This window comes from Aplidium turbinatum, chromosome 14, assembly GCF_918807975.1.
Source record: "Aplidium turbinatum chromosome 14, kaAplTurb1.1, whole genome shotgun sequence".
NCBI classification, from domain to species: Eukaryota; Metazoa; Chordata; class Ascidiacea; order Aplousobranchia; family Polyclinidae; genus Aplidium; species Aplidium turbinatum.
In genome coordinates this window covers 12,537,537-12,544,606 of record NC_137485.1, presented here as the reverse complement: position 1 = coordinate 12,544,606, position 7,070 = coordinate 12,537,537, and positions in this window count along the sequence as shown.

Sequence of the window (7,070 nt, the reverse complement as noted above, 5' to 3'; positions counted from 1 at the left end):
TTATCAGGCATTGTAGAGTAGCTACTTTCAGGCATTGTTGGGAATTTCCAGGCATTGTCTAGGATTTCCAGGCATTGTTGATCATTATTAGTGGTTGACGGGTTTGTCAGGAATTGTCGAACATTTTCAGGGATTGTCGAGCATTTTCAGGGGTTGTCAGGCATTGTAGAGTAGCTACTTTCAGACATTTGTTGGGAATTTCCAGGCATTGTCTAGGATTTCCAGGCATTGTCGATCAATATCAGTGTTTGACAGGTTTGGTAGTCATTATGGAACATTTTCAGGGATTGTCGAGCATTTTCAGGGGTTGTCAGGCATTGTAGAGTAGCTACTTTCAGACATTTGTTGGGAATTTCCAGGTATTGTCTAAGATTTCCAGGCATTGTCGATCAATATCAGTGTTTGACAGGTTTGGTAGTCATTATGGAACATTTTTAGGCATTGTCGAGCATTTTCAGGGATTGTCGAGCATTTTCAGGGGTTATCAGGCATTGTAGAGTAGCTACTTTCAGGCATTGTTGGGAATTTCCAGGCTTTGTCTAGGATTTCCAGGCATTGTTGATCATTATTAGTGGTTGACGGGTTTGTCAGGCATTGTCGAACATTTTCAGGGGTTGTCTAGCATTGACAATGCCTGGAAATCCTAGACAATGCCTTGAAATTACCGACAATGCCTGACAATCCCTGAAAATGCTCGACAACCCCTGAAAATGTTCGACAATCCCTGAAAATGTTCGACAATGCCTGAAAATGTTCCATAATGACTACCAAACCTGTCAACTACTGATATTGATCGACAATGCCTGGAAATCCTAGACAATGCTTGGAAATTCCCAACAATGCCTGAAAGTAGCTACTCTACAATGCCTGACAACCCCTGAAAATTCTCGACAACCCTTGAAAATGTTTGGCAATGCCTGAAAATGTTCTATAATGCCTAACAACCCCGTCAACCACTGATAATGTTCGACAATGCCTGGAAATCCTAGACAATGCCTGAAAGTAGCTACTCTACAATGCCTGACAACCCCTGAAAACTTCCGACAATGCCTAACAACAAGGCTGTCAACCATTGATAAGTAAGTAAAGACCTTTTTTGGAGCTGTAGTTCCAGGACAAGCTGAAGTTTTATTCAATTAATCTACTGAGTGTTACCAAAATGAAAGTTACTGCTGGCTACCGAAAGCTGTGCTACAGTATTTGGTAGCCTAGTTATGGTGTGTACCAAACATTAAAATTGTCTTGGTTTGGCGGTTGGATCCGTGATGCTAATGAAGCTGTCTCAGCAGGGGGGAGGATGCCCCCTGCCCTCAAATTTTCTCTGGATGGGGGGCAATGGTGCCCTTTTAAGGTCATGTAAGCTACTGCAAATAGCCAAATTATAGGGCCTATAGCCTACAGTAGGCCCACACAAATTATCCCGTGGACACATTTTATACTTTGCAGCAGATTGTGATGCTATGAATGTGAAATTTACCTTTCGTTTCTTGTTCAAGCTATTGCAATTATTCATCTGTCTCACATTTCGACTTTCATGGCTAATAGCGGGAAAACAAATGAGTTGCCCAGCATTATCGCTATATCTCATCCTAAAACTCTCGTCCTAAAATTGTTCCGGCGCCCCTCTATCTCAGGTTTGTAAACTGCCTACAACAAGCTTTAATGAGTCACTGGAAATAGCCTAAGCTTAAGTGGTAGTTCCAACGATCATGAAACAGAAGTTGCATAACCTACGTGAAGAAAGTTTATTGTCTTGATTTTTCATAGTAGGCTATTCTGTGAAAACTTGAAATATACGCCAAACAAAATATTCCAAAAGAGCTCAAAAGCCACCACTCGCCAAGCCCAAACCGTACAATAATAGCCTACCATAGATACGCTAGCCAAGCTGGCAACCTTGATTGTTGATTGTGTCCATAAAGTCAGTCGAGCGTGACGATAATTCCACGATTGCTGAGTCAGGCTTGCCAGATTGGCCCTTTTGGGGCCAAATTTGTGAAATTTGGCCCTTTTTAGAGGTAGTTGGCCCCCAAAAAAATTTTTTGGCCCCTTGGCCCTTTTTTTTCAATATTTGGCTCTTTTTGGAAGCAGTTGATACATACTATGAAACTAGTTTTTTAAATAAATGTTTTTCGGAAATTGAGACTGAAAAGTGTTATTACGATATTTTAGACAGTGTTTAGCTGACAATGTTCATGCCAATGCCAAAGATTCGAGTGAAAACACTGTAGAAGATGAAGATTTGGAATTGTTCTTGTAGAATGTAGACCAAGGGTCTCAAACTCAAATTGCTCTGAGGGCCCAATCAACACTTGTAAATCGGCTCGAGGTCCGCACCACACAATAAGAAGTCAATTGTCTCTCCGTTAGCACAGTGGTTACGCGCTCCACTTAAGATCAAGCGGCGCTGGTTCGGCTCTCGGGGCGTGCACTTGAGCAACACATTTCAGAACTGCTCTCCATTCAGCGGCACATAATGGATGGAATAATTCCCGACAACAACACTTCAACAATCGGAAAACTTCACTCTGCCAATCTCGGCGACCGGGCCTGCGTCAAAAGCCTTTACAAGTTTGTGAAACTACCAGGAATAACCAATCAAAGCTTTGTCAGTCCGACGGTAAAGATTCAAAACAAACCAATAAACAAAATAACACAGTGAAAACGCAATAAAAAAGATACTGTACAGTAGTAAGAACACACCAAAAACGTTAGATCGCAAGAAAAATTAGTAAGAACAAAGAAATGGAAAACACAGCACCAACGTAAAAAAACGAAAAAGAAAAACAAAAAACACGTAGCCTAAACGAAACGACGAACTTGGAGAGCTAAAATCTTGCGATCAACATTCAAAATTACGGAAGAAACTAAACTGTTGAAGAATTGACTTCAGCAAGTACCAAAGTTACAATTGCAATTATGACACAATGAGTGAATAAGCAATGTGATTGAGATGTAACAATACGAGTTTCCCGTACGCATGGCGCTACATTAGTGTTAAAAAGTCGTCTGAAGTTTGATGGGTATTTTCAGGTTTTTTGAGCATTTTATCTTCCTATATAGTATATAGAAAAATATGTAGGCTACTGTGATTATGAATTATTTCAAAGTTTAAAAGTGTATCGCGGGCCGCACCAAAAGTCCTCGAGGGCCGCATGCGGCCCGCGGGCCGCGTGTTTGAGACCCTTGATGTAGACTGTGTTGTAATGTTGTAACGTTATTGACGTTGTTAACGTTAATTATTATGTTTTATTAGCAACGTTATTAACATTATTGAACAGTTTGGCTCTTTTTTACCCAGTTTGGCCCTTTTTTCGACATTGTTTGGCTCTTTTTCTCAAAAGCTGTCTGACAACCCTGTGCTGAGTTGCATATCTATATGTAAGATATCTATGGTAGAACCATAGGTAGAACAGGGTTACTCAACTGATGTTACCAAAGGTCCAGTTTGACAAGTTGAATGCCATATTTTTAGCGGTTCAGTGAAGAAGGTATTTCACAGGCAACCACGAAAGTTAGGGTAAACTATATCAGTTCCAGTACGAGACCATTTTGTTTTACGTAAAATGGGTTGGGGATGATGTCGTCCCCTTGTAAAATGTACGGTAACTCCACTTGGATTTTCGACAAAAAAAGGAAGTTTATATTTTTACCCACTTGTTGCCATGGTTACAATCAGTGTTGCCTGAGTTAGGAAGGGTTAAGGTAAGGGTTAGAGTTAAGAATAAGATTAGGGTTTTGATCTTTGCCCAAAACTAAAAAAAATTTCCAAAATACAAGTTTTTGTTTTCAACAGCTTTAAACTTTTCTCAAATTAGGGCAGAATTCCTTATCTGGCAACACTATTAAGGCTATTATTGCACTATATAGTGTAAATATAGCCACAGCCTAAAGGTTAGCAGAAACTGCAGAAAAATGTTTGCGGAAACTGCGATCAGCGAGGGTTAGGGTTAGTTTAGAGCATAGATTACTCTAAGGTTAGCGTAAGGGTTAGCGGAAACTATGGAAAATTTTTTGCGGAAACTGCAATCAGCGAGGGTTAGGGTTAGAGCATAGATTAGTCTATGGTTAGGGTTAGCAGAAAGTGCAGAAACCTGTTTGCGGAAACTGCGATCAGCGAGAGTTAGGGTGAAGGTTACGGTTAGGGGAAACTGCGATCAGCGACTTCGGCTTTGTGCTATCTTTCTCTCGATCTTTTCAGGGGGAAAACTTTAAAATGTTTGCGGAAACTGCAATCAGTGACTTCCGCTTTTTTAAATTTTTTCTTTCGATCTTTTCAGGGTTCAAACTGAGGGTACGAACTGTTCAGGGTACAAACTAGGTTGCATCCGTTGAGCAGTCCTGGTGTAGAAAATATTGTGAAGAAGCAAATATTTCGGAGCTGGTGTACAAGCGGGATGGAACAAGTTTCCGCCCTGGTTAAAAATGTCATGATGTCATGCACTGAAATTGACCAAACAAATACAGGGTTAAAATGTGTGAATGGTGCCTTTACAGTTTACATATTTTGTAATGAAGTGACAATTGATAAAGAAAGAGCTGCAAACATGTACCATGTAACTTGAACTGATTTTTAAAGTCAGCATTTGCGATGTTATCCAGCTTACTAGGATGATCCGATTTTTTTTTTTTAAGTGCTCATTTATTTTTGAGCTTCAAATGGTTAAAAAGTTTTAAAGTTCCCAAAGTTTCATAGCATAATAATGGGGTATGAGCCATCAAATGATGCGTTTTTGAAAAAAAAAATGTCTGTGAAGACTAGTAGGGCTAAAAATTCAGGTAAAGTTTCAAAATTCAGAGTCTACAAAAAATATTGTATTTCACTACAGAAACATTACCGTATTTGGAGCTGGTGTACAAGTCTCTGCCCTGGTAAAAATACCATGATGTCCTAGACAGGAATTGACCAAACATATAGGGTGAAACTGCTTTACCTTTGCTATACTGTTTACACACTTCAACCTATACATCTTGGTCGAGTTCTGTCGTCATGGTAATTTTTACCAGGGCAAAAGACTTGTACACCAGCTGCCTATACTTTTCAAAAAACCTCCATTAACTTATTTATATATATAAGGCCATATTATTTTCACAGAAATTTACAAAAATTATCTTGAAAGGAATTTGAGCTTTTAGATTTTCTTTTGCAATCTGCAGAAATCATGTGCACATTTCTGAATTAGCTTTTTCTTTGAATAAAAGCTTTTCGTATAAATTAAGACTGTAAACAGTTTGCAAACTTCATCATCATCATCATTACGTTCCTTTTTTGGGATGCAACCTAGTTTGTACCCTGAACAGTTCGTACCCTCAGTTCATACCCTAAAAAGATCGAGAGAAGAAATTAAAAAAGCGGAAGTTGCTGATCGCAGTTTCCACAAACATTTTAAAATTTTCCCCCTGAAAAGATCGAGAGAAAGATAGCACAAAACCGAAGTCGCTGATCGCAGTTTCCGCTAACCCTCGCTGATCACAGTTTTCGCAAACATTTTTCCGTAGTTTCCGCTAACCGCAGTTTCCGCTAACCCTTACCCTAACTTTAGAGTAATCTATGCTCTAATCCTAACCCTCGCTGATGGCAGTTTCCGCAAACATTTTTTCGCAGTTTCCGCTAACCTTTACCCTAACTCCGATCCGGCGACTTCGACTTTGTGCTATTAAACTGCTATCAGCGACTTCGGCTTTCTTAATTTTTTTCCTCAATCTTTTCTAGGTACGAACTAGGTTGCACCCCCTTCCTCGTATTGAGGGTTGGATACAATGCGCCACTGTTCTCGACCATGAGCTGTTCGTACTGCATTTTCGTAACTTAATTTTGTCCATTTAGTGATGTTTGATGTCCAAATCATTCTTGGTGTACCTTTGTTTCTTTTACCGTTTATCTTCCCTTTAATGATCTTTGTAACAAGTTTTGGCTTATTGTGTGTCCGAAATACTTTAATTTTCTTCTTTTGACTATTTGTAAGAGAATTTTGCTTGAATTAGATTTGGATAATACTTCATCGTTAGTGATCTTTTGTTTCCATGAAATTTTTAACATTTGCCTGTATGACCAGAGCTCGAAGGCATCGATCCATTTTTCTTTTTTTTGTGACACTGTCCAAGTTTCAGAGTTGTATAAAAGGGTTGACCAGACATAGCATTTTAATATTCGTTGACGAATTGATAAATTTAAACTTTGATTGATTAAAACATTCTTCATTTTTCCAAATATAGTTTTTGCAATTTCTATCCATCTTAGAATTTCATGTTCACACCTCCCATCTTCAGTTATTAAATGTCCAAGATAAGAAAAAGATTTAACTTTTTGTATATTTTGATTGTCAATTATAATTTGGAGTACTGGAGTGCCTGGTGATTTTGAGATTATTATTGATTTAATCTTTTTAGCATTAATTTTCATATTAAATTCTTTTCCAATTGAGTTAACATTGTCCAATATTTCTTGAAGATCTTCTTGTGATTCAGCCAAAAGAACAGCATCATCAGCATAGTGTAAATTTGTTATGTTCAATCCCCCAACATTTACCCCTTTCATATCATCAATGCGTCGAAAAATCATTTCTGTATACAAAATAAAAAGACATGGAGAGAGTACACCTCCTTGGCGTACTCCACGCTTGATATCAATTCCTTTAGACAAATTTTTTTCCATGCGAGTAAATGCTTTTTGATTCCAGTATAAATTGATAATAAAACGTAAGTCTTTGTCATTCATACCAATATTGGCCAAACAGTGAATCAGTTTCTCATGGTTAACTCTATCAAATGCTTTCTCATAATCAATGAAATATGCATATACATCTTTATTTACTGCATTGTAACTCTAACAAATCGTTCTGAAATTAAGTATAGCCTTTCGCTTAATACATGACAAAGATCAGTGTCAAAACGTGATATTAATTAAATCTCGTCGCACCAATCTGGTTGCAAGGGTGCTAAGTTTAGACTATTTGAGGAACGATGGTTCAATACAGACTTACAGCTGGACTTTTTTCGCAGCTATTTCTTAGTCAAAGACGAGCAATTTTCCGGGTGGCAATTTTCTTGACGGCAATCTTCCCACACGG